The sequence below is a fragment of the Typopeltis vanoorti genome, chromosome 11 (genome assembly GCF_054136105.1).
Source record: "Typopeltis vanoorti isolate ZY-2024b chromosome 11, IOZ_Tvanoo_1.0, whole genome shotgun sequence".
Taxonomy (NCBI): Eukaryota; Metazoa; Arthropoda; class Arachnida; order Uropygi; family Thelyphonidae; genus Typopeltis; species Typopeltis vanoorti.
Window position 1 is genome coordinate 109,520,818 of NC_143559.1, and position 27,505 is coordinate 109,548,322.

The 27,505-nt window shown below is 33.6% G+C and overlaps 1 protein-coding gene across 2 annotated transcripts in view; it reads right to left on the bottom strand.

Annotated features, from left to right (window-relative positions):
- Positions 1–4,848: 4,848 nt before the first annotated feature.
- Positions 4,849–27,505, bottom strand: part of rl (Mitogen-activated protein kinase rl) — a 203,535-nt gene continuing 180,878 nt past the window's right edge. For both annotated transcript variants that reach the window (XM_090400971.1, XM_090400970.1), the window contains exon 11: positions 4,849–5,510. The gene's annotated coding sequence lies outside the window, so the exon portion shown is untranslated. The remainder of the gene's footprint in view (positions 5,511–27,505) is intronic.

Here is a 27,505-nt window from a genome sequence, read left to right on the forward strand (position 1 = left end):
CCCCAGTCCTGAAGATATTTTCAGGTGCAAACTTTGTTTGCATACACTTGGATAAAGGATTAAACTAAATTTACCGTTTCTATGCTAATTAATTAATAACTATGCTGATTCCTTAATACCGAAATTATGTCAAACACAATAAGAATTTTCTACTTAAGTTATGAATCCAAAAGAAATTATTTCTATATATATATATATATATATATAGCTTATAAAACTTATAAATGCATGATGTAATAAGAAAGAGAAACTGATGGGAGTCAACAGCAGTTTAAGCATTATTTACAATGGGCTCACAGCTTGTCCAATGCAGTACATTTACTAGCTGCTGACACATGGAAAAATATATGTTCAATTCTTCTTCTTGCAAATTATTTAATGAAAAATTTTCAGATGCATTTTCTCCTCAGTTATAAGTCAGATGCTCTAAGCTATGGTGGCAAAGCTTTCTGCTCAGATTCTCCTTGCACATCTAATTTTTACATGCAAATACAAAACATGCACAATTTTCAAACAGGGGTATTAAATAATAATAAAAACTATTTCCCTAGCTCACATGCAGCTAGCATTAATAAAGGCATCTAGCTATAAAAGTTATCTCAAATCACTGTCAGTCAGCTAGAATCTGCATTTTGTATAGTTCCGGTAGGGACTATACAAAATAACTATAGTAAAATCATTTGGAACTGCAAAAAACATAAAAACTAAAGTCATTACAGGTTAAAATTCTGCTAAAAGTGCATAATACCACTATTCTGATAAGTGAAGATGAAGTTTATATATATTCTTTATTAGCTATATTTATTTATGTATGAATTAAACAGAATGTAACAAGACATGCCATTTATTTTAATATAAATTAGCAAACAACTAATTTTTACATTCTGATAAATTCTCAGAGGTATCACTTATTGTCAATGCAAAACAAAATTCATATAGGTGATTCTGTTTTGTGACATCTTTTATATTTCACTAGTACAAAAAATACATTTATTTCTTATATATTATTGATGATATGTGACACTGATTTTATGCCAAGTAAAAGTTCAGAGAAATGTCGATTTATTAATAGTTGCAAACACAATTAGATATAAATTTACTTTGGGAAAACATACTAGAAAATCAAATTGTTGAATTAATATAAAAGAAAATAAGTATAATATCTTAATAAAATTAAGAGACTAAGAAACAGAAATGATTCTTTAAACAAGAATATGCTTCACTTCCAGAGGGTCTTACTGTATAATATATAAATCTAAACCCAAGTTAAAAAGTGAAAATTTTTATTTACTTTTATTTGTTAATCAATATCTTATACATCCAATCTAGAATGGATGTTTAAGATATTGATTAACACTCATGTTGTTTATAGGAGAAAACACATCTAGAAATAATAATAAACTAACTAGATTTATTTATAATAAATTTAGTTTAATCCTTTATCCAAGTGTGAGCAAACAAAGTTTGCGCCTGAAAGTATCTTCAGGACTGGGTTAAGGTGGTACACACCAGGGCAACTCGTTGCAAAGGTGGAGCAAGCTACCAACACTCCTATCCTAGTATCTCCTATAATGCAAAACACATCTCCTTGCGGATATGTCTATTGTTATGCATTAAGGGAAGGGCCACTACCCAGACCGGTTTCGACCTTTATTGAGGTCTCTTCAGTGGGAGCCAGGCCCAAGTTTAGATTAGGTTTAGATTTATTTAGTTGTTAAATTATTAAGCCAATACTTGGTCTTGGCCACTAAGGCATCTTCATGTGTACAAAGATATGTACTCCACTTAAGCCTGCAGGCACACCAGCAGGAAGGCAAACAAGGTGTAAAAGGTGGGTCCTAAAGTCCTAGCTAGCATTTAATTCCTCTAGCATTTAGTTCCTCTATGAGAATGGCAATGAGATGTTCCTGCTTGTTCCACTGAAGATCTGAAAATTATCATCTTCCAGATTTTGGGTGTGATGCAGCTGTATTTGTTTAAATTTGGAGAATTTTGTAGTGCTGTAACAGATTTAGATTCAATTTTACAATTGGGCTTTGCCTTCCTAGTGGTGTGCCTGTATGCACGAGTACCTTTGTGCCCATGAAAATGTCTCAATGACTAGAGCAAAATACTAGCCTAATAATTTAACAAATAAATAAATAAATATGTTAGTTTATTATTATTCCTAGATGTGTTTTTTCCTAAAAACAACATTAAGCTATGTGAGTAAAAGTTTGAAATTTGTGTGACATTTCCCATTACTAAAAATTAAATTTTGCACAAAAAGAGAGGGGAAAAAAAAAAGTACACATATATACATCTTAGCTCATTTCATGTACATTATAAGAACTAGTGTTTTGGATGAAAAATGAAATATCAAATATTGAAATACGGTTATTTATAATAATCATAATCTTAACTAACCCTTACACAATTCAATACTGATGTCATCATTTATGAGTTTTTTTTTCATATAAAAACGAAATTTTAAATAATTAATATGCAAATATATTGAATAGAATAACATTAGCCTTGAATAGTCATTTATTTCATTTGAAATAACTATTACAGCAGAATAAAATCTTATATCTCACTGTTTCACACAGCCATTACAAGTAACCTCTTTAAGGCAATTAATGATATGCAAAACTATTGTTTTAACAGCTTTCTATCACCTTATTAGAACAGCTGGTTAAGTTCCTTCAGTGACATAAAGAACTATGAATAAAATTTATAACATAATCAGAGCTAAAAATTCTGAACTAGAGAAAGTGTACATATGGAAACTAAGTTTACCATATGTGAAGCTCACATGCAAGTAACACAATACTGTGATAACTTCCATAATTTTTACCAACAAAAAGAAAGGATAAATGAAACTTTCAGCTAATTTCACAGTCCTATGTTCATGGGATAAAGTATAGAGGAACATTTAAAGAATGTCATGAGTAAAAACAGCATATAAGGCTTTTTCTATCTACCCATGGGCTCAGCTGTTGCTCAGCATTCTATATCTTTTGACTATAAAATAATTTGAGAAAGCAATCCAAGATGAAAACATAAATGCCAGTGATTAACTTTGGAAGCAACTAGAAAAAATCATGATTTATATATATATATATATTAATCACACCTGCAAAAGATTGAAAACTTATATGAGACATTTTAGTAGTACAGGTGGCATAAGGATTAAAAAATCCAGAAACCACTCCAGACTAAAGTTGATACTTTCTCAAGATGTTTCAGGCATTCAATTAGTAAGGTGGAGGTGATGGTATCATACTAGATGTACATGAATAGCATTACTTTTGGACATAGCTATCACCCCAGGTTGCAATAACAATGAAGAACTTATAAACTGATAGAAATATGATCTGAGAATCATAAAAAATGTACCCTTGAAAAAAAATGCACATGTTTGTTCCAAGACAACAGATTCCTTAACAGCCTAATTATACCTTGCTATAATTGTTACAAGATGCTACAGCATTGTTTTAGAACTGAAGCCAGGCTGATATATCTCATCAGTTCAGGTTAAAAAAAAAAAAAAAGCATCCTGTAATATGATATCATTTATCACCAAAATTATTGGATGCAGAAACTTTCTGGACAATTATAGGCACTTTTTATCTCATTTGTAGAATAAAAATTTTGTATGATTTTAAATCATTCTGCTCAATTTGGGGAATCCAAAATGGTCTTAAAATTAGACAGGTATAATTAATTATTAAACAAATTAATTTAATTTAACTGCAATTTTAAATTAATTTATAAAACTAATACTTGGTGTCTAAACTGTTATTAAAATTATTAAATTTAAGTAAAGATCAAAAACCCATATATCATTAAAATTCATATATTCTGCAAGAGCTTATATGCATATAAACAGACAAAAAAAAAAATCTAATAGCGATATTAGATTAGAAATACCTTCAGAGCACATAAAATGTGGTGAGAAAAAGCAATTAAAAATATATATATGCCAATCGTTTATCATGATTTATATCAGAGGAATGAAATATTATAGGAATTACAAGTATCCCTCTCTACAAGAAATTATCATTCCAAGACAAAGTTTGCAAAACTTCATAATATTATTCTGTTATATTAGTTTATTATTGCTGACAAATATTACACAAATATAGTGCTGCATTTTTTATGCTAAATAATCTCCAATTATTTAACATACAGTAATCAAATAAAAAATTAATATCATCTATTTCAAACCTTAGTAAATACCAAAACAGAAGTAAAATAAAGGAGACTTAATATGGACAAAATATATCTATGTCATTAGCAAGATTAATACATCATCAAGAAATAAATATTACCAAGCTCACAACCTCATCTGAATGACTATTCATTATTTATATGTTCAACCACAGCAAGATCATGGTCAAATCTGTGCAGTAACAATTATTGAACTAAATATATATCACAGACAACAATAATGGGGCTAACAAAGACAGTATACATATATAGGAAATATGGCAATAGCATCCCATACTAAAAACAATGGCATGGGTCATAAAATGATTTATTTACCTTGTACTATATCAAGATCTACTCATAAACTGCATATATATATATATATATATATATATATAACAAGCAAAATTATTATTATAGCTAATCTGATTTTAGAACAAATCAGTTATCATTTTCTTAAAAAATAAAAATAAAAAAAAACTGTTATAAATAATCCTATGTCATTCCCCTGTAAAATACTAAAGGTAAGATTTTGAAGTTGAATTCTTTGCCTATTCGTACAGAATGGAAATAGACTGGGAATGGGAATAGGCATAAGAGTATTTTCTTAATTTCCCCCCCATAAAAACTTAACAAATTAAATGGTATAAGGCCAAATAAATGGAATGAAATATTTATTTAAATATTTCCAATCTAACAAAGATAACGTGCAAGTATAGTAAACATTTCATAATACAAATATAATACTTACTGTTTCAAAGCTGTATGATAAGTCTATAAATATATAGTAATATCTTGGCAAAGTTGACTACAATTTTCTCATTATCTACTAAAAGGGAACAAAAACAGAAACAAAAAAAAAATAGTATTTATATATGTATGTACACAAACACACTCTTTTAATTTGTTTTTTCCATATTTAGTACTTTAAATTATATTTCTTTCTCACTCTCTTTCTCTCCTCCTACCTCTCCACAGTTCTTTTCTAATGTAAAACAATGAAGAGGATATTGTCCATCAACATGAAAACAGATGAATCATGAGAACATGCCATGATGGCTCAGCCATCACATCTAAAGTTCACAATACTTAAATGGAGTGCTGAAGTACAGAATATATTTGTAGCAAAAAATTTTATCCTTTTTATCAAGTGTTCTTGATAGAAATACACAAATGGCACCAGGCCAAAGGTGGCTGTACTGCAGGACTTAATGCATATAATGATATACATAAATCTGCAGCGATTCACTGACCCTGATAGAAGTAACACTATCTTCTACTGGCTTGGTGGCAAAGCTGGACTGCAACCAAATGTACACCTATAATAAAAAGACATTGAACAGAATTAGTCAGTATAATCACACCTTTAAAAATTTCTATAATACGAGAATCACAAAGTATCTGCAATGTTTTATTTTATTTTATTTTTTTTACTGGTCCCACTACTTAATGCATGTGCAACCATAACATGAAACCTAACTAATCAGCTGTGTTGGTGAATTAGTATCTTGACATGATTGCTTAGCTGAATCCACCAGAGTTGTAGACTCAACTATATAAACATTATTGAAGAAAAAAATGAAATGGTTCAAAAACAAGACCCAAACCTTGGAGTTTTGATAGCAAACTGAGAAGAAAACTCTGATTGATTCAGCTATGGAGGCTTTAGTGAAGTTGTGTGCAAGGATAGAAAAATAAGAACACTTTGATGGACAAGAAATTAAAGATGCAGTCCTGGAAAAGAAAGCATACCAAAAGTTCCATGCAAATGTCTGCAGATGTACTAGAAAAATACACAAAAAAAAATGTAAGCTGTATGTAAAAGAGGTTAAGCAAGTCATAGGAATAATTCAATAAAAACATAGAAGATATTTTTTATTTATTCATTTTTTTTTATGTTTTCAAAAAAGGATGCAAACAGGAGAACATCAATACTTGAGGTAGAAAAAGTTCGAAAACTTGAAATGTGGAATGGCAGCTGGAGTAGATGATTGACTAAAAATACTCAAATATGGAGGTATAAAAGTTTTGCAGTGGCTCCACTACATAATTATTGAAGTGCATATGATTGGAGTAGAGCTCTCAAAGTTCTCATTTATATATAAAAGGAATAAAGCTCGATGTGAGAATAACAGAGGAATTTCTCTACTAAATGTTCCAGGTAAGATGCCAGCATACTTAAAAAGAGTTAACAGAATTGTTGAAGAGAAAACTGGAGAAGAACAAGTTCAGTTCAGGCCAAATAGAGGTTATCAAGATCAGATCTCTACAACAAATAGTTGAGAAATCATGGAAGTATAACAAAGATCTGTACTTAAGTTTCGTAGATCTGGAAAAGGCATAGGACAAGATGCACAGCAAAAAACTTTTCAAAACACTACAATTATATGGGCTAAATGGAACAGTATACAGAGCAACAGATAGTTTATATTTAAGTTATAGGTCAGCAGTTAAAAGTGAAGGAAACACATGGAGATGGTTTGGTGTAAATTCAGGGATAAGAAAAGGATGCACATTATCTCCAATCTTATTCATCATCAACACTATCTACCAATAATTGTCCAAAAACCCCTGTTTATTTGAAGTTATGGAACATTCAAGGTTTGTTAATAACATAAAAACCAGTGTACAGATAGTAGGAAGCAATATTTCATCGTAGCAGTTGAATACAGGTGGTATGGCAACACAACATGAACTCAGTGACTTTGAAAGTGTCATCGTGGGCTATCACACTGGTGGCATGTACCATTGCCGCTTAACTGGAGCATCCAAAATCAGCAGTTGATAATGTCATCAACAAATTGAGATATTCTGGTATCACTAGTGCAGGAAAACACCCAGGGCTGCCACCGAAAATGACTGACAGGGACAGGAGGGTGTGTTAAATCGGGTGGCAGGCAAAAACCAGCTAGAATTGGCACAGACCATTCAGAGCGCAAAAGAAACTCCAATTACTGGGTTTCCACAGAAGAGCAGCGGCTCACAAGTCAAACATCACAGCAACAAAGAAGGCAACTCATCTGGCCTGGTGCAAAGAGCATGTGAACTGGACAATTCACCAGTGGATAACAGTACTCTGGAGTACCGTTATCCACCGATGATATACGGTTTCAGTCTGATGGCAGGGTGTGGATGTGGAAGCAGCCTGATGAATGCTTTTTACCACAGTAATGTTTGGTTGTGGAGGAGTAATAGTGTGGCATGAATTCAGCTTGTTTGGAGTGGGACACCAGTCATTCTCCGTAGTTCCGTGAAATCAGCTCAGTACTTTGATATTCTGGATAATCAGGTGCTGCCTATGCTGGAGTTTTTATATAACGAACCCATGTTACTATCAAATCCAAGCATGCTTGGAAGGTTGGGCCTTAAAGGCCTGTTAAAGCCATTGGGATAGGGATGTTACTATCAAGACAACCATGCCACAAAGCTGCAACTGTTATGGAATGGTATGAAGAGATGGGTGTTAAACAACTGTCCTGGCATGCACAGAGGTCAGGACGAATTGAGTGGTGAGTGAGGTCCAGAGCAGCACATCCTCTATCTGTCACTGAACTCAGTGCTGCTTTGATGAAGGAATGGAGACAAATTCTACCTGATGTCTGCTGCATATTGCTGAAAAGCCTCCCTTTTTCAGCATTGTGCAAAGGGTTCAGGAGGTGATCAAAGTCAAAGATGGACAAATCCGATATTAGGGTTCGCCTGCAGGTATCAACTGTAAATTGCTAAAGTGTCTGGACAATTATTAGTCGATAGTGTATATGTATTATGAAAGAAAGTGGCATTAAACCTGATATTAGAATCGTATATCAAACTTAGTTCTTTGTTTATAATAAATTTAGTTTAATCCTTTATCCCAGTGTGAGCAAACAAAGTTTGCGCCTGAAAATATCTTCAGGACTTGGGTAAGGTAGTACAACACCGGGCAACTCGTAGCAAAGGTAGACCAAGCTAACATCACTCCTATCTCAGTATCTCCCATAATGCAAAACACATCTCCTTACAAATATGTATAATGTTATGCATTAAGGGAAGGGCCACTACCTAGACTAGTTTCGACCATTATTGAGGTCTCTTCAGTGGGAGCCAGGTTCAGAGGTGGAGATACCAGGCAGAAGCAATGGCAGGTCATCTTTACCTATAGGAGTTGCCAAACAGTGTGCCAACGTTTTATTAAATTACTCTGGATTTAGAGAAAGATGTTGAAAGTTTATTTTTCACTTGGTTAGACTATAATAAACTTAGTTTAATCCTTTATCCAAGTGTGAGCAAACAAAGTGCACCTGAAAATATCTTCAGGACTGGGGTAAGGTAGTACAACACTGGGCAACTCGTAGCAAAGGTGGACCAAGTTACATCACTCCTATCTCAGTATCTCCCATAATGCAAAACACATCTCCTTGCGGATGTTTGCTCACACTTGGATAAAGGATTAAACTAAATTTATTATAGTCTAACCAAGTGAAAAATAAACTTTCAACATCTTAGCTCTTTGCTTTATGCAGATGATGCTGTACTCTTAAAGAAATCGAAGTGCAAGTCTCCAGGGTTTTCTAAATTGCATAACAGCATTGGTATGAAAATCAGCAATAAAATGACCAAAGCTATGAAAATAGGCAAGAAGATAGAAAACTTCAGCCGCATTCTCAATGGAAAACCTATAGAACAAGTAAAACATTTTAGCTATTTTGGCACAGTTTTTAGTGAAGATGGCTAATTAAATTTGGAAATAGACAACAGAATAAGCAAAGCTGGTATGGATGGGAGCCAGCTGAATAAATTTATATGGAATAAGAGAGAAATCAGCCAAAACACCAAACTAGCAGTATATAAGACAGTGTTCAAACCAATTTTAAGTTAGGGATCTCAGTTGGGTTAGAAATAAAGCACATGAATCAAAATTTAGAGACCACAGATATGAGAGTTCCAAGAAAAATTAGGGGAGTGAACAGATGTCATCAATGTTAGAATCATTTTAAAAATGAAGACATTAAGGAAAGAATTTTACATTGTTTCCCATTCAAGAATGTATGAGCAGGGCTAATCTAAGGTGGTATGATCACTTAAAACAGAATGGGAAAGAAAGATTAGTAAAACAGGTTTTTCCTGAAAAAGACACAAAGGAAGACTGAGATTTAGGTTAATTGATTCAGTCAGAAGTGCCTTAGAAGAACAAAATGTTAGATATGATGGTCTTGGAGTGCTGACAAGTAATAGACTACTTTGAAGGAAAATTGCTGATAACTGATTAATAAGTAAACTTAATCATGTAGTGCTGACATAGTAGCCTAAACACCTCTTGAGGGTTGATGGTGAATCCCCACCATACCAGCTTTGCTAATTGTGATATTTAGTTTGTCATCTTCACTAAAAATTGTGCCTCAATAGCTGAAATGTTTTACTTTTTCTATAGATTCTCCATTCAAAATGCAGCTGAAGTTTTCCACGTTCCAGCCTATTTTCATAGTGTGGTCTTTTTACTGCTGATTTTCTCTCCATATTTATTAAAGCAGTTATTTGAATTTGGTTAAGGAATCTTGCATATGTACTGGATTTATTAGGAGTATAAAATCTCTCTTCATAAAACATATCTTCCTTAATGCTATACAACAATTTCCATATGCTATGTCCTTGTGTACAGGATGAGTCAAATCAGGCCTAGGTCACTACAATTTTGAACTAAGCTGATTCATAGTTAAAACACAGACGTTATCTGTAGAATTACTACCATCTGTGTATTTAGGTGAATTATTTATTTTAACAACTCTGATTTGTAGTTCTGCTGCTTCATCCCCCTCCCCACACACTCCCTTTGACTGTTATTATAGTGATGAAGTGGGAATCCAGATATTCAACCAATGAAATTAAATTTTTCTTAAACTAAGCATATCAATACTTTAGTTATTATTATATTGGTTCAAATTTTAATATATATTATTTGATTTACCTGATTAAATGTCTGTTTCATATAATTTAGATCTCCACTTTCAGTTCTTTATAAAAACCACCATTCAACTATCACTTGGAACTAAATACAAACCTCTAATATTCCTCAATTCTGAAAATTTAACTATTCTAAATTAATTACTACATAAGGTAATTCAAAACCTGCAAGAGGATTTGAATAAACTAGACAGATGGGCAAATAAATGGGGTTGTCGGTTCAATGCAACAAAATATAAAGTCTTGAGGTTTGGGATCCATCAATGGGAGGATGCATACTCGATTGGAGTAGCTGTACTGGAGGAGGTAGGGGAGACAAGAGATCTGGGGGTGATGATTGATAGAAAACTGAAATTCAGGGAGCATATTGCAAAGATGGTGAGGGTAATTCAGAGGATTGCTGCAATACTGAGAAGGACGCTGACCTGCAGAGATAAAAGAGTTATCATTCTGTTGTGTAAGGCCCTGATCAGACCACACTTAGACTATTGTTCTCAGATTTGGTCCCCAGGATTTGAAGGGGATAAATTGACTGTGGCAAAGGTGCAGAGGCAGATAACAAAGATGGTTTCAGGACTGTACAATATGAGTTATGAGGATCGACTGAGGGAATGTGGACTGCAGAGTTTCGTGGATAGAAGAAGGAGAGGTGATATGATCGAGAATTTTAAACTGTTGAGAGGCAGTTACAGGGTAGACATTGGAAAGTTCTTTCACTTGGTGGAACGGTGGAAAGGAGCGATGACAAGGGGGCCATCCCTTGTCATCGCTGGAAGTTACAAAAGGAAGCTGTGTGCAAGAGGGTGAGGAGTGGTTTCTTTGCGTGGAGGGTGGTCGAACCTTGGAATGCATTGCCTGAGAGAGTGGATGGAGTGGGGACGGTTAATGGGTTCAAGGAGTGGTATGATAGACTTTGTATTTCCTAAAATCGACCTCCAACGATGAGTATTTTGACTCCATGGAGCCCTGGATAATAATAATAATAATAAGTTTCTGTAATACCACTGTTCAATATTGAAATTTGCTGTTATATAAAAGTAGGCAATTCATAACATAATTTACATGCTGACTATCAAAATGATATTAATTTTGTTCCACGACCCATGGTTGGTTAAAGAAAAAAGCATTTCATATCCTCCCTTTGTGAAATGTAACACAGTTTTCTTGTCACCGTTTCATATTAAACTCGTTTGATGAAAAATTTCTTAAAAGATTAAATAAAAATAGTAATGATTTTCAGTATTTAAAGGATGCAAATTCCCAAATGCTGCAAAAATTAAACAAGATGTTATTACTGGACCACAAATAAGCACGCTCTAATGAAAGACAGTCTTTTCGATGTTATCAGATATTATACTAAAAAAAGCAATGGAGAAAGCTTTCAAAGATGTTACATCTAATGTTTAGCAACTGTTAAAAGCAACAATCACAGATATCTTGTAGAAGACATGCTAAAGCCATACATACATACAATGGGAAAATAAATCATTACACATCCATTTTCTGAATTCCCATTTGGATCTCTTTCCTCTTAACTTGGGTTAAGATGGCAAACAATTCCATCAGAACATTTCTTGCATTAAAGCAAACAATTGCATAAAAGAGGGTGGAATTCCAGTATATTATTTTTGTAGGTTCTTAAAGAAGCCAGTGATAACTGATAAAGTGGAAGAATTGTCAAAGTGAAAGTAAATTCATGCACTATACAAGTTCATATGAAATGTGAATAGAACACCACCATGCAATTTTGACTCCTAAAAAAAAAGAATTTTATGCACATATTCAGCACAATGATATAAACTGAAGTCAGCTAATTTTGTTTCAAGACAAAACAGTTGTTCAGCATTATCACTTTCCTCTTTAGTCTTAATTTACATTTCACAATCAAATAATCATTATTACATAGAGACTCTAGATAATTAATATGGTCTACAAATAATTAATGTTATTATGAAATTCTAGCTCTTATTCACTCTAATATACAAAAATTCACTACCCGAAGTACACTGGTATCCAAAAGCTAAGGATGAACTATATTTTACCTGTATACGAAAACATTTTCATGAATACAACCAAATCTGGACATAAATTTATTGCCAGCATACTAATAAATCATATTACACAAAAAATGTATTATAAATTTCATACAAATTAAACTGCTGCATGTTTTTGGTAATAGTTACAAATTTCCTAAGGACGTAGTTAAGGAATTAATATTATATAGTGCTCACCGAAAACTATGCGAAGAAACATTTCAGTATCTAATATGTCCATCCCGACCTGCGATGCAGCTCTCACAACATCATATCATGCTTAGGAGTTCTTGAGGAAAATTGGCCCACTCTTCCTTCAGAGCAAGGAGGAGGCCTTGTTTGTTTTCTGGGAGGAATTTTCAAGCAGCAATGCATCTCTCTATTGCATCCCAAATGTATTCTATGAGAGATTCCAAACTTTGGCAATATCAGTAATCCTGCAGCCTTCTTCAAGCTTTCCAATAATTCATCCCAGCATTAAATCATCTAGATCAGCATTTCTCAAAGTGTGGTACGCGGAACCCCGGGATTCTGCGAAAGGTCTTCAGGGGGTCCGTGGCAATTTTCGGTTATGCATCATTAATGCATGGAATAAAATTTAAGTTTGAGATCTTAAAACATTCCTATTGTATCACTGAATAAGGTACAGAGACATCTGCAGGCTGTGTGATATGTTTCTCAACAAACAGTGCAATTAGAGACAACTGGGTAAAAATGGCACTAACTAATGAATCGCATGACCCCTCCCACATAAAATGCTGTATAGTACACAATCAAAACCATATGGTGCAAAGGCAACATATGGTTTTGTTTGGGTGAACGTGTTAAAACTAAGAAATATATAGTGAATGTGTTTCAGATATTATATAAGGAATTCGGTTGAAGAGAATTAGCATTTCAACTGAACTGTCAGCTTGCCTTTGTCAATTAGTAGTGCGATCTTTTGTTAATACCACACCAATCATATGAACGTCTTCATAGCTGCTTTATCTCTACTGACCTACCATTGCTGTCTGTTTCTAGATCTGCTTTCACTAGCCATTTGCTGAAAGACTGTTCGTTAAATACGGATTTTTTTTAGCTTTCAAATTCTTAAGTATGGATCATTCTTAAGATCTCCATTCTTAAGTATGGAGGGGTGCTTAAGGGTCAAAGCTGTAAAACTGAGAGGAGACCTCCACATAGCCTTTAAAGGAATGCGGTGAACCAACCAGGGCTTCTGACCTAATGTCCAATCCTCACCTTCTCGTGGTGCACCCTGTTAGGTATCTACTTGGATACTGAATGAACGAGGATGGGCTGGCAATTTGGGATTTAGCCGACCAAACTGTATTCTTATTGCTTAAACCAAAATAAAAAATGATGGTACAACATGACAGAATTTCATGCCGGCTGGGGCATCGCCCGGTTAAACAAGGCCCCCATTGATTTTGCCAGGGAACCAGGGCGAACAGCGAAAAGTCAGCTACTGGAACAAATCTGAAAACAAACCCCAACTCAACATCACCAGAGTTAAAGATTGGTACTATCAACGTAAGAAGCCTGAATGGCAAAGAAATGGAGCTAGCTGAGGAATTAGATAAGTACCAGATCGACATAATAGGGATGACTGAAACAAAAAAGACCAAAACTGGTGAGATCTTTCTGAGCAATAAATACAAAATGTTATATTCAGGTAATGACAATCAAGGAAAAGAAGAAGTAGCCATAGTATTCAACACAAAATACGAGGCTAATCTTCTTGAATAGCAGTCAGTCTCAAGTAGAGTAATGTGGGCAAATATGAGAATGGGGAACTGGACAATGAGACTTATTTGTGCCTATGGTCCCACAGAAGGTTCTACTAAGGTAGAAGTGGAGGAATTTTTTGAGGCTTTAGAAAAAGCAACTGACACAATGAAAAATGAAAAGTTGGTCCTTGTTGGGGATCTAAATAGCAGAGTAGGAAATGATTGTGAGACATACAAATATATTTTGGAAAAATTTGGAGAAAAGAGCAAAGCTAATAATAATGGCAAATATCTGTTGGATTTCTGCTCAGGACATGGACTGGTTATTACTAACACCATGTTCCAACATAAAAATGTGCACAAATTCACATGGAGAGAAGAGGCTAGGAATAAGACAAGTCTCATTAACTATGTTATTGTTATAGTGATGTTTTCTCCCTGGTGCAGGACACCAGAGTGTACAGAGGATTTGAAATTGGAAGTGATCACTATTTAATCTTGAGCAGGATAAAATTGAATTTAATATTGAAAAGAATAACATGTAAGAAAGTTTTAAAGTGAATAAAAGTTGAGCAGCTCTCAGATGTGAACTGTAGACTAAAATACACAAAGATCATTGAAGAAAAAATGAAAGAGTTTGAGAACAGGAATCAAACCTTGGAGATTCAGTGGCAAACTCTAAAGAAAACACTGATTGATTCTGCCAGAGAGGCATGTGGTGAGGTTGCCTGTAAAGATAAAAAAATCAGAACTCCCTGGTGGACACAGGAAGTTAAAGACACAGTGAAGGAAAAGAAGAAAGCATATCAAAAGTTCCTGTCAAATAAGTCAGCTTGTGGTCTTAGAGAATATAGAGACAAATGCAAGAATGCTAAACACTGTGTAAAACTAGCTAAACAAAAGTCATGGGAGGACTTTGGCAAGAATATAGAAAATAAATATCAAGAAGGTGGCAAAATATTCTGGAGGTTGTTAAAGAAGCTTAAGAATGGAGGAAAGAGTGCTGTAAAAGGAATTAGAGATGATAAAGGTGACATGAAAACGGGAGAAAAAGATATCCTTGAAGTATGGAGTAATTACTTTGAAAAACTGCTAAATGAAACAAGCAGTGATGACAGCACAGTGGTAAAAAACACTGACCAGGCATGCAGTCAGGAATACATATCCATACTTGAAGTAGAAAAAGCCATCAAAGGCTTGAAATGTGGAAAGGCAGCAGGAGTAGATGATATTCGACCAGAAATGCTGAAGTATGGTGGTATAAAAGTCTTACAGTGGCTGCACTGCAAAGTTCAGAAAGCCTGGACAGAGGGACGAATTCCCGATGATTGGAATAGAGCTCTCATAGTACCCATATATAAAAAGGGAAATAAAACTGAATGTGAGAATTACAGAGGTATTTCCCTACTCAGTGTTCCTGGTAAAATCTATGCAAGTATACTTGAGAAACGGTTGAGAAGAATTGTGGAAGAAAAGCTTGGTGAAGAACAAGCTGGATTCAGGTCAAATAGAGATTGTCAGGATCAGATCTTCACTTTACGACAGATAGTTGAGAAATCATGGGAATATAACAAAGATCTGTATTTAAGTTTTGTCGATTTGGAAAAGGCATATGACAAGGTGCCAAGAGAGAAGCTATTCAATACGCTACAGTTATATGGTGTCAATGGGGCATTATATCAAGCAATACGTAGTCTTTATTTGAGTTGTAAGTCAGCAGTTAAAATTGAAGGAAGTACAGGAATATGGTTTAATGTTAAATCTGGTGTGAGACAAGGATGTACATTATCCCCTCTGTTATTCATTATCTATATGGATCACATTATGAAGGAAAGTGGTATTAAACCTGATATCAAAATTGGAGATGTTAATGTCAGCTCTTTGCTTTATGCAGACGATGTTATACTTCTAAATAAATCTGCTACAAAGTCTGCAAGATTCTCTGACTAAATTGAATAGCTGTTGTAATAGATATGGTATGAAGGTCAGCAATAAAAAGACAAAGACAATGAAAATAGGCAGAATCATTGAAAATGTCAACTGTGTTGTGAATGGAGAACCTGTGGAACAAGAAAAACATTTCAGCTATTTAGGCACGATTTTCACTGAAAATGGTAAATTAAATATAGAAATAGACAACAGAATCAGCAAAGCTGGTATGGTGGGAAGTCAATTGAATAAATTCATATGGAATAAGAGAGAAATTAGTCGGAACACTAAATTAGCTGTATACAAGACAGTGTTCAAACCAGTTTTAACTTATGGATCTGAGAGCTGGGTCAGAAATAAAACACTTGACCAAAGACTAGAGACCACAGTTATGAGAGTCCTGAGAAAGATTATAGGTGTGAACAGATGGCATCAATGGCAATATCATATTAAAAACGAGGATATTAGGAAAGAACTTGATATTGTCAGCATCCAGGAATGTGTTAGCAGAGCTAATCTCAGGTGGTATGGTCACTTAAACAGAATGGGCGAGGAAAGATTAGCAAAACAAGTGTTCTCTGCAAGATTAGCAGCAAAACGACCCAGAGGAAGACCAAGATATAGGTGGATTGATATGGTATAAAGTGCTTTAGACGATAGAAATATAAGATCTGATAATGTTGGAGTCTTGACAAGTAACAGACTGATTTGGAGGAAAATTGTAGATAGGAAATTAATAATGATGTAATTTTTTTCAAGTAGTACTATCATATCCTGTACACCCCTTGATTTTACATGGCAGGAATTTGATGATGAAGTATGGATCACTGGTTAAAGATTGGATTTTTGAAATGTGCAAAAGAGAGGAACATAGTAGATACAAGTAGCTGTCAGCAACAAGAAAATGTTGATATTGTATCTGGATCAAGTGAAATTGATAAGTGTGTGTCGTCTGACATCTCTAAACAACCAACTAGGAAGAAGATGAGAAAACTTCGTAAGTACGATATAAATTACTTCAAATGTGGATTTTCATGAATGGGAAATGAAGAGGAACCTATTCCATTATGTGTAATTTGTGGTGAAACTTTAACAAATGAAAGCATGAAACCGTGTAATTTAAATCGGCATTTTGAATAGAAACATAATGAATGCAAGGACAAACCTGTTGAATTTTTTTTAAAATAAACTAAAAAATTTAAAAGAATCTCAAAAAGTGATGTCGATCGTGTCAGGAGGTAAAAACATGAAGGCTTTAGAAGCTTCATATCGTGTGTCGCTATTAACAGCAAAAAGTGGTGCAGCAGAAACAATTGGTGAAACTTTGGTCAAGCCTGCAGCAAAAATAATAGCGGAAATTATAATTGGAGAGAATGCAAAAAGATCTTTTGATCGGATTTGCCTTTCAAATAGTACCATTCGTCGAAGAATCACTGAAATGGCTGAAAATGTAAAACAAACATTGTTATCCGATATACGTAAGAGTCGTTATTATGCATTGCAGGTAGATGAATTCACCGACATTACAAATTTTGCAAATCTTCTAGTGTTTGTTAGGTACGAAAAAAATCAAAAATTTCATGACGACCTTTTATATTGCCAGAACATATAACAGGAGAAGAAATATTCACCAGTATATATACCTTTATGCATCAAAACAAGCTTGATTGAAAAAGTTATGTTGGAATAAGCATGGACGGAGCAAAATCCATGGTCGGATCTAAAAAAAGGGCTTGTTTCAAGGATTCAAGCTGTTGCACCAAATACAAAGTCGACACGCTGCTGCATACACAGGGAGGCTTTGGCTACACATATGATGTCTACAGACCTAAGAAAAGTTCTTGATGAAGCTGTAAAAATTATAAATTATATTAAACGCCGTCCTCTAAACGCCAGACTTTTCTCTCGACTTTGCAAAGAAATGGGAAGCAACTATACACAACTTCTTTTCCATACCGATGTTCGTTGGCTTTCTCGTGGAAAAGTCCTTACTCGTTTATTTGAACTTCGGAATGAACTACAAGTTTTTCTTGATGAAAAGTTTGAATTGAAAAAGCATTTACATAATTGGAAATGGCTCAGTCAATTAGCATACCTGGCAGATATATTTACTGTATTAATCAGTCTTAATTATCTTTACAAGGCAAGGAAATTTCTATATTTCATGTCCAAGATAAAGAGAATGCCACGTTGGGAAAAACGAAGTTATGGCAAAAGCGGGTTGGTAATGGAGAATTTGATGCGTTTCCATCGCTTCATGAATTGTTCGCAAGTTCAAATGAACAAATTGATGATGATGATGATGTGAAAATTACTATCATGCAGCATTTAAGAAGCTTACAAATGCATCTAGAAAAGTATTTCCCTGAATTGGACATTAATATTGAGTGGATAAGATACCCTTTCAATAAAAATCAATTTATGCCAAAGGGTCTATCGTTAATAGAAGAAGAACAACTTTTAGAACCAGCTTCTGATGGTTTCCTAAAAAATGAATACAGCGAGAATACGTTATTATCATTTTGGCTACAAATACAGAATGAATTTCCTGAATTAACAAATAAAGCTCTAAGGTTCATTTTTCTATTTCCAAGTTCATATCTGTGCGAAGTTGGATTTTCGGCCCTTGTAGATATTAAGACAAAGAAGAGGAATCACATTATAGATGTCGAACCGCATCTGAGATTGAAATTAACAACTATAGAGCCAAATTTTGCTGAAATTTTATCTCACCATAAGCAATTTTACTCCTCTCATTGATGATAAATTATTTCAAGTAAGTAAAACTTTATAGTATCATTATAAAGTTTGTTCTATTAAAAATAAATCATATTGTTTGTTTGCATTGTTGGATCCTACTTCGTCTTAATCTGTACCTTGGATCCGACATGTTATTTACTACGATGTTCTTAACCTAAAAATAGTTGCTAGTTGGTTTCTAATTCAAATATAGAGAAAATTTATATTTAAAGACTGCGCCACTCTATATCTGAATTAGTTCAAGAATTGAAGAAAAATCAACCCTCAACTATTTCTCCTTAATATATATACTGACCGAGTACATTTGACTTACTTAATTTACCCGCTTTGGTTCGAATATTTTATGAATGGTGCAGTAAAAGAGATTCAGGCAAAATACAACTTTTGATTAACAAAAACAAACATTTAATATAAGCTATATAACACATACATAAATTCTACTTCTAATTTAAACAATAAAAACAAGTCAAACATTAAGCCAAGTCAATCACATTAGTTCAACCTTCCAAGCCTTCACATACACTTTCTCAGCTTCTGAGTTACAAAGTTCCTACACATATATAAATATAATAGAACTTCCTATCTAATCAGTTTTCACACACTTCTCAGTCATGCTATAAGTTCAAAATATCGCAGGCACTAATAGTTGAAAATATCTCTCTAACAATTCTTAACTTCAACTCTCAATCACGAAGAGTTTCCACAGTTGAGGTTAGGTTAAGCGTAGCGTAATTAACACTCAATTCTTCAAGCATTGAAATAATACACTAAGATAGTCCTTACCGGAAATAGTTCCTAGTACATCAAATATGTTGTGAGCAAACTTTTAAATTATTTTTATTTCACTTAAGAACACATCTACAAGACTTATCCACAGTTATAATTAAAACACTATCAATCGCGCTTCAGAAATCCAGACATCGACTGCAGGGTACTTCAACTATCCTTGTTACCACTCATAAACTAATTAAAACACTGTGCGGTTCTCCTTAGGGCAAATCGGAAATAAGCCGCAATTCTAGACCAACTGGGTTTATTCAGAATTCTTCCTTGAACGTCCGGCTTTTTATATTATCCGATTACAGCATCAATTTCCCTTTTATTATTACTGCTGGCTTCACTTTCAGCTAACTATAAAATTCACTTCATCCTTGCTCACTTATAAAAATTATCCTCTTAACTTCTGCCCTTAACAACCTTTCATTTACTTCTACTTTTCTAGTTTATGCCCTTGCTTCCTTTCACTTCCAAGTTTCCGTCCCAACTCTCTCTTGTTACCTCTTATATTTTTTTATTATTCTTTTTCCAGCCTTCGCTCTGTTCCACTCGCGCTCATTTATTTCACGCGTTTCCATGACAACAAATAAACGTAAACATTTTTGCTAACGTTACATAAGGTTATACCACTACATTCAGTTATTACATAACGTTAAACTTTCACAAACAAGAATAAATAGAATATTTGCATTTCAATAAATGCGTAGTTAAATTACAAATACAAGTTCTTATAATATTGACATAACAATAAATAAAATAGCTTAATAATATTTAATACAGAATATTATTACTATTAACACATATCTTTGATTAAACAATTAAATATTAGATATAATTAAGGTAATTACATGATATCAAATTATAATTTTAAGTTATTTACATTAAATAATATTTACAAATGTAGCCTTTGTGATGGAAGATCATGTTGGATTCTGAAGCAAATAATAATTACTCTAATATCTACATAATCAGAATCCAACAACATGAACATATAAATTCAAATAAAATAGATATTTAATTTTTTAATATTTTAAATTAATTTATTAATTTTAATTAATTTATTCGTTTTAATTAATTTATTTATTTTTAATTGATTAATTAATTTTTTTAATTAATTAATTAGGGGTATATGTATTGAATTACATATAGTAATTCAATACATATAAATACATATAATATAGTAATTCAATACATATAAATACATATAATATAGTAATTCAATACATATAACTATTGCCTTGAAAAAAATTCAGAGTTTATTTTTATTTAAGTTCTGACTAAAAGTGTGCAATCCGTGACGCTACTTGGTAATAATGAAAATTTAAGCAGGGATCCGCGGATATCTGAAGTTTGAGAAACACTGATCTAGATCATAGGTGGCCAACAACAGGTCCATAACGTGATTTTGTGCGGCCCGCAGCAGGATAAAAACTATATTAAATTATATGTATTATTAATTTAGCTATTGGTTTCGACCACAGATTTTCTGATTGATATACTAGTTATATTCATTATTTCTGATGACGGAAAAAATTTATATTCTCATCACAGAATCAAAATAGCTTTAAAAGATTACTCAATTTGCAAAATCTACTGCTTCTCTGTGCGAGTTGTAGTAGTGGGAGTGGTAGATTTCTATGCACTCAAGAGTAATGCATCATTGAAAGTCACTTGCTCTGCTCTGGTTACAGAAATATGTAATTAAATTTAATTTAACAACTTATATTTAAATCAATCAAGTATTTTATATTGTTCTCCCAGTAGTAAAATGATTTAACAAATATAGTAATTCAATACATATAACTATTGCCTTGAAAAAAAATGCAGAGTTTATTTTTATTTAAGTTCTGTCTAAAAGTGTGCAGCCCGTGACGCTACCACTCATCATATATTGGCCCTCTTATAGAATGAAGTTGGCCATGCCTGATCTAGATGATGTTTTTGAGACATTACAAGACTTTCAAGTTTGCAACTTTATTCCTTCACAAAAAGAAATTCCTTCATACACAATTTGCTTACTGCAGCCTTTTACCCTTTATCCTGTTGGGTGCTACTACATGACCCCTTTGCACACAATTTGAAAACTGAATGTATACCCACTTTCTACTTGAAATCATCAGTTATACAAATTGCCACAAGCTGATTCATCTAATTCTGCAGTTGTAATCTTCAGAAACATGTTCATCCTTAGGTCTTAGAAGCCAATGTATTATCAGCTATTTCTTTCTCCTACTCATTATCTACTATTCCTTATCTCTAAGTAATAGGCTCATAATTTTAGAACTGCTTCCTCAACCGTATAGACTACGTGCTTATTAAGCGCTACATTATCTTGAACTCCAGCTCCAAGTGGGAAGAATTCAATCTGTCATTGATCTCATACAAAATAATCTTCAATATTCATACAGTGCAATGGAAAACATATAACCAATACATGTCTCTTACCCAGCCTCCTACTTTTTTACCCCTGCATTATAGTATATTTAGATGAGTTACCACCTAGATATGTTTTAACCTAATTTGAGTCTAAACAGTAAGTCAGAAAATACTTGCAGATTTCAGTAAATGCAACAGCAAGTCATCTCTCTCATTTTAATAAAAATAGAATATCTTGCTTCAGAGACCTCTGTGGATGGGGATCATGTTGAATGTTAATGACCAGTATGTATTCCACATGGAGACTATTTATCAAACACTTGGAGATTTAAACTTTATTAAGTTTACATCTCGACTAGTTTTTTGAGCATTATAGTACACTTCTTCAGGAGAGCAAAATAAAAACTGAACTCTCATTAACCCACAATCATCTTTTCATTATAATCATATCCATGATTAAGCATATTCATATCATTAACAAAACTGCATAACTATTCTTAAGAATGCAAATTGGCATTTTTGAGTCAAAACTTTAACTGTGTGAACTATTTATATACCATTTTTTTTCTAATAAGCATAACAACCCCTCCTTTTCCTCCTATACAATCTTTTCTAACATAATAACCATTATGCATTTCGATATCAACAATGCTTAGTTAAGCCACAACTAAAAAAAAAAAAAAAACTATAACCTGCAGCATTTCTCCAATTAATAATTTAAAAATCACAATGATATTCTTTAAGCTTTGTGCACTGATATATAAAGAACATACTGCCATTCAAATACATTTTAATGTCAACTTCTTCCATTAATTCAAACATTCTTCCTATTAATATGCTACTTCCAAGTCAACTGTCATAAACGTCTTTGATTTCATTGCTAATCTCTGAGAAATATTGCTGATTTTTGGTATTAATTCCATGAATCCACTAATATATGGCACCTGGATCAACTAAGTACCAACACCACCAAAAACTATCAGATTATTAACAAACTGATCCCATAAATAATCACAACACATAGTCTATTTAATATCCAATTAGCAACTAATAGCCTGACGGAGATGCCATACTTCCTTTTTTATCTTTTGTTTCTGATTAGTTGCTATTATAAGTGACAAAAAAAATCCTGTGGTCTTTAAAATAAAATGCAGTTTTAAATCACTTGTGCTACTAGCAATATATGACTATCATTTTCCATTCAGATAAAACTGATTATCTTATTAGATTTTATGTATATATATATATATAGCTCCATGCAAACATGCATATGGTTGGCCAAGTGGCTGCTGCATCTGCTCGCAACCAACAGGCTGAAGGTTTGAATCGTGCTGTATAGTGGAAATACTTCATAACAAAAACAAATTGAAATAAATCAAAGACACTGAAATAATGAATTCATACATTAACTAATTACGAACATTCACAAACTTGATAATGAAATTTCAGCTACATCCTCTCTCCAAAAAGAAACCGAACTTTTGATAGAAAATAAAATACAGGCCAATTATAATTATTCAAATAATTCATTTCAATCAATATACTCTCCCTCAGCTTCGATACAGCGTTTGGCATGGTCAATTAATTCCTTAAATGAGTTTTTTATATCAGTTTTTGGGATACTGTTGAGGGTCGTGGTTACTACCGTTTGAACTTTTTAATGGTGTTATATCACTTTCCTTTCATCGGCAAATGAAGGCGGGGAAAAGAGAAAGAAGTCACAGGGTGCTAAATCAGGTGAATACGATGAGTGATCCAACACACAAACTTAGTTTTTGCTCAAAAACTGTCTCACAATGTTCGAACGATGAGATCGTGCATTATTGTGCAAAAGTGACCAGCTGCCTGCATCACGATATTCATGCCGTACGTGATGAATTCTCGCTATCAATTGCTTCAAAACTTCGAGATAAAACTCACCATTGACCGTTTGGCCAGGCGGAATGAATTCTTTGTGGATAATGCCATTGGAATCATAGAAACAAATTAGCACTGTCTTTACTTTTGACTTCTCCAAATGACTTTTGTTCGGATGTCCCTCTTCTGGTGGTCTCTACTCAGCACTCTGGAGCTTTGTTTCGGGCTCATACTCAAAACACCAAGTTTCGTGACAGTAACGATCGTTTCAAGGAAGTTTGAGTCCTTACGAGCAGTTTTAATAAGGTCCTTAAAGTGTTCAATTCAATACATTTTTTGTTGTCTTGTGGAGGAACAAATCGCAAATTCAATTTACGAAGGCCCAAACTCTCGATCAAAATGTTGTGCACAGTTGATTTTGGAATCCCCAATTCATCTTCAATCAATCTTACAGATGATTTCAGGTTTTCTTTGATGAAATCAAGCACTTTTTGGATGTTAACTTTGTTCAGTCCAGTTTTTGGAATGCCCGGCTTTTCGTCGTCCTCTAGCGTCTCATGACCACTTTGAAATCAATTAAACCACTCATAAACTCGAGTACAGGATAAGCATTCATCAGCGTGTGTTTTTTGAAGCATTTGATCCATTTCAGTAAAACTTTTAACACAAAAGACAATCACAGCTCTCTGTTTGAAACTCATTTTCTGACTGTTTTTCAAAACACACACACTGTCACTCTTGGCACTATAACTCAGCTTCTAATGAAACAAATGTCATAAACAGTTGACACAACACTAATGAAGGTTGCTGCTTTCGACAACAAAAAGATACACTGGGTGGTGCCACTAGTTTCTTCTATTTTCTAAAGGTTCAGTTTCTTTTTGGACAGAGGGCATAGAATAACAGCAAGATGGAAAGTTTTTAACCAGTATAGAAAGAGATATTTAAAAGCAATTTAACAGCCTACCTAAAAAGAAAGCTCTACAGCCAGTGTGTATACTCCCAACAATGACCTATGATAGTGAAACGTGGAGTCTGACTAAAAAACAATTAGAGAAACTGAAAACAACACAAAAAAACATGGAAAGAGCCATTTTGGAAATAACCTGGTTACATAAAAAAGACTAATACTTGGATAAGGAAGCAAACAAAGGCAATGGACATTGCCTTAGTAATAAAAGGCAACGAATGGTGCAGGGCAGGACATGTGATGAGAATGTCTGACAAGAGATGGAACTCAAGAAATGGTTATTGGAAAACAGGTAAACCAGTGGTAACATGCGATGATGAGATAACAAGATGTTATGGACATTTATGGTGGAGAAATACACAAGACTGGCTAAAATTGAAAAAGCATGGAGAGGCATTTGTCCAGCAGTGGATGAAAAAAGCTGTCGATGATGATGTGCATGGATATTTGTGACTATTTTTAGTGGGGAGAATAAATTTCATCACCTAGTGTGAGACCACTGCTCTGCCTATTGGAGGCCTGAATTAGCTTGAAAAAGCTCCATGTTTGGTCTCTATAGGTTTCCAGACCATGTAAAAATAAATAAGTAAAAAATACAAAAAATATATAAAATCAACAAAACAGAAAGGAAAAAAAATCCTTAGCTTGCCCATGGTATGAATGTATTACAGGTTTACAAATAAACCTTTCAAGGGTGGGAGCCAAATAAAAAAATAAAATAAATAACTAAACAAACAATAAAAATAAATTTTAAAAAAATACAAAAATAACATTCTTATGATCTAACTACATAAAATATTCCTTACCTCTGCTAACCACAGAATCACAACAGATTGCACTCTGCCATCATGAAAAGCAGGATCCATGTTAAACATAGGAATCTGGCCATTGGATTTTTCTATCAAAAGCCACTTCTTTTCATCTTAACAATGGCCAAAATGACATCTCCCCAATTTGTTGTCTTCAATTCCATAGCACTTGTCCTATGCTAAATTACCTTCTATTCAATCTATTGAAATGCTGGAAAACTGAACCACTATATCTCCTATCCCTCCTCTAATTCTCTTCAGTTAAACAATTTCACACATTTATAGGATCTGCCATCACAGGTCTGGTTAGCAGAGTGATGAGCATATTTGCTCTCCTCCAACCAACAGGTGAAAATTAAAATTCTCAGGGAGCATGGATGCATATCATTAAGTGGCAGATGAAAATTTCCATCTAGCGTGAGATTACCACTGTTCAGTTACTAGAGGTCTGAAGTGGCTTCAAAAAGTTCCTAGAGTAGAGTTTCAGATTATGTGGGGAAAAATAAATAAAATATTATATTAAAAATAAAATTAAAAAATCCTTAGCCCATGCAACTTTTTATAGATGAGAATCACATAAAAAAATGCTAATTCAATACCTGAAAAACTTTCAGTACACCCCCCCCCTCTCCAATTACACTGCACTATTTTAGATTTACTAGTTATTATCTACAACATTTGCTCCAGATGGACAAACCTGGGTCTGAATCCTGTCTAAGGTGCAAAAAAGCTTTTAAAAGGGTACTTGCAATTGAAGATGAGTTAGCTAGTCTCATATAAAGATGGTAAGGTTTATCATCACCAAAACTCAGATTAATCCTGAGGCAAACTGGCCAGAGAACACTCAATTAACAGACGTAACATACATGCCTTATAGACTAAGATGCTTCAGCCATAATTCCAATTAAACCAAACCAATCTGCAATATTTGCTTTAGTTCAGCTATTTCTAAGCAGTGTTTACAATTAAACCTAATATTACCTTTGCACTTTCTTTGCACTTCACATGGTTGGCATAACCCTGTATGTGACAATTATTATAAGCAGTCAGACTTTCCCGCCCAAATGCTAATTCTTCGGAATTAACTGCCTCCATTTTTTTCCTTTGGTTTCCTGCCCATGCCAAGAAAAATAAAAATTAGACTAATTTATAACCTAATATAAATACACTTAATAAACTAGTTACATCTAAACTAATCCTTGTTTATGCAGTAATTCAGCAAACTTGAATAATTTATATAACATAATGAGAAGTCAATTAAAAATTACATAGTTCAGAGTCCTCGCTTCCTCTTACTTTTGCACATGAATACACAACTGGGATTCATTTCCTATTCTGCTAGTTTCCACTAAATTGAAAAATTCCTCTAGTCTTTAGTGCCTGAAACTAACTCACATCACTCTAATTACATTAGCTTTCATTCAAGAAGTTAATCTTCAAGTTTAATGGTGAATACTATAGCCAGCCCCTCTTTTCTTCCCTACAGATCGAATATTATATTTGGACATTATGGAACTTGAAGAATCTCACTTATTTCACCTTCTTCACTTGGTAACAATTACAATGATATGTTATTTCTGTAAGTCTTTTGCTAGCTCACTTTTTTTTCTATTGATGTTCGACATACTGCTGTTGCTGCCTATCTCGAATTCTGCTAAGATTGTTCCAAAAGCTAACTTTTCACAAAGAGCATATCTGATTAGATGGTTGAAGGAAATTGGAAGCTGACAATTTGGTTTGTTAAGTCTCCCAAATTATCAGTTTCCCCATTCTCATTCATTCAGCATCTAAACAGATACATTCTCATATTCTGGACAAGTCCAAAGATGCCAATAACAACAATAATGTGATCAATATTATGCCCTTCTCCTTGAATGTATGTATACATAATCGCTCCATGTGAATTTATAAAGAAGTTTATGTTAAACATGGTGCTGTTAGTAATGATGAGTTCATGTCTTAGGGGGGGAAAAAAAAAAAAAAAGTTCGAGTTCAGGGTGTTCTAGCATACATAGTTTTACCATCTATACAGAGCCCTTAAGCAATTCAACCTAGAGTCAAAACAAGTAACAAAAATGGTATCTTAAGATTACAAATATTATTTTTCAAATTATCTGTAAATATCACTACCAT